Below are 2,500 nucleotides of genomic sequence, written 5' to 3'. Positions count from 1 at the left end.
TGGTGCGGTCGGTTGCCTCGAGCACCATCGGCACATGCTGGGCCCTGGTGCGGGCACTTGCCTCGACCACCATCGGCACACGCTGGGCCCTGGTGCGGCAGGTTGCCTCGACCACCATCGGCACACGCTGGGCCCTGGTGCGGCAGGTTGCCTCGACCACCATCGGCACACGCTGGGCCCTGGTGCGGCAGGTTGCCTCGACCACCATCGGCACACGCTGGGCCCTGGTGCGGTCGGTTGCCTCGATCACCATCGGCACACGCTGGGCCTTGGTGCGGGCGGTTGCCTCGAGCACCATCGGCACACACTGGGCCCTGGTGCGGCAGCTTGCCTCGAGCACCATCGGCACACGCTCGGCCCTGGTGCGGTCGGTTGCCTCGAGCACCATCGGCACACGCTGGGCCCTGGTGCGGCAGGTTGCCTCGACCACCATCGGCACACGCTGGGCCCTGGTGCGGGCGCTTGCCTCGACCACCATCGGCACACGCTCCGCCCTGGTGCGGTCGGTTGCCTCGAGCACCATCGGCACACGCTGGGCCCTGGTGCGGCAGGTTGCCTCGACCACCATCGGCACACGCTGGGCCCACGCTGGGCCCTGGTGCGGCAGGTTGCCTCGACCACCATCGGCACACGCTGGGCCCTGGTGCGGCAGGTTGCCTCGACCACCATCGGCACACGCTGGGCCCTGGTGCGGCAGGTTGCCTCGAGCACCATCGGCACACGCTGGGCCCTGGTGCGGCAGGTTGCCTCGAGCACCATCGGCACACGCTGGGCCCTGGTGCGGCAGCTTGCCTCGAGCACCATCGGCACACGCTCGGCCCTGGTGCGGTCGGTTGCCTCGATCACCATCGGCACACGCTGGGCCCTGGTGCGGCAGGTTGCCTCGCCCACCATCGGCACACGCTGGGCCCTGGTGCGGGCGCTTGCCTCGACCACCATCGGCACACGCTCCGCCCTGGTGCGGTCGGTTGCCTCGAGCACCATCGGCACACGCTGGGCCCTGGTGCGGGCGCTTGCCTCGACCACCATCGGCACACGCTCGGCCCTGGTGCGGGCGCTTGCCTCGAGCACCATCGGCACACGCTGGGCCCTGGTGCGGGCGGTTGCCTCGACCACCATCGGCACACGCTGGGCCCTGGTGCGGCCGCTTGCCTCGAGCACCATCGGCACACGGTCGGCCCTGGTGCGGTCGGTTGCCACGAGCACCATCGGCACACGCTGGGCCCTGGTGCGGGCGCCTGCCTCGACCACCATCGGCACACGCTCCGCCTTGGTGCGGTCGGTTGCCTCGAGCACCATCGGCACACGCTGGGCCCTGGTGCGGCAGGTTGCCTCGAGCACCATCGGCACACGCTGGGCCCTGGTGCGGCAGGTTGCCTCGAGCACCATCGGCACACGCTGGGCCCTGGTGCGGCAGGTTGCCTCGAGCACCATCGGCACACGCTGGGCGCTGGTGCGGGCGCTTGCCTCGACCACCATGGACACACGCTGGGCCCTGGTGCGGCAGGTTGCCTCGATCACCATCGGCACACGCTGGGCCCTGGTGCGACAGGTTGCCTCGAGCACCATCGGCACACTATCGGCCCTGGTGCGGGCGGTTGCCTCGACCACCATCGGCACACGCTGGGCCCTGGTGCGGGCGCTTGCCTCGAGCACCATCGGCACACGCTGGGCCCTGGTGCGGGCGCTTGCCTCGAGCACCATCGGCACACGCTGGGCGCTGGTGCGGGCGCTTGCCTCGACCACCATGGACACACGCTGGGCCCTGGTGCGGCAGGTTGCCTCGATCACCATCGGCACACGCTGGGCCCTGGTGCGACAGGTTGCCTCGAGCACCATCGGCACACGCTGGGCCCTGGTGCGGGCGGTTGCCTCGACCACCATCGGCACACGCTGGGCCCTGGTGGGTTTAGGCACATCTTCAAATTTCTGTCGTGCCAATGCCATTTTTATGGCTTGTAAATTCATACAATGGTCCCCTAAGCCTTCACGTGAAGTTTCGTTGGAAGATGACTCGTTTTCTATTTTTCACGATTTTCGAAACTTTTTACGGTTCGGGATTTTTTAAAATTTTTTTATAAGGATTTTTGGCACCAAATTTTGTAGGCATGATCCTTCTATTTTTGTTGGCATGCACAAAAAAATTCAGCTAAAAACTCGAAGTAGAGAAGATTTTGTGACCGTTTGAAAAAAGTGTCCCCATTTCAGACACTTTAACGGCTACTGGTAGCAAACCTGTAAAATCTCAAATGCTCTTTAAGGGGGTGTGAATTCTCAGAGGTTTGATGAGGGATAGGGGGCCAACACAAGGCCAAGTACCAGCACCCATCGCACATCATTTGCGCACACCCCCCCGGCCCCCCTCCCAATCGCCGGAACCCCAATGCCGCCGGTCAGGTTCTCCGGCGGTACTCCGGCGATGCTCCGGCGATGCTCCGGCGATGCTGTCCCGAGTGAAAAAAATGCGGCACCAGCACATGCTGGAGCCAAGCATGGGCAC

Source organism: Durio zibethinus, chromosome 20, assembly GCF_047325235.1.
Source record: "Durio zibethinus cultivar Kanyao isolate XHJ-2024 chromosome 20, ASM4732523v1, whole genome shotgun sequence".
Taxonomy (NCBI): domain Eukaryota; kingdom Viridiplantae; phylum Streptophyta; class Magnoliopsida; order Malvales; family Malvaceae; genus Durio; species Durio zibethinus.
Note: the sequence above shows the minus strand (reverse complement) of the source record.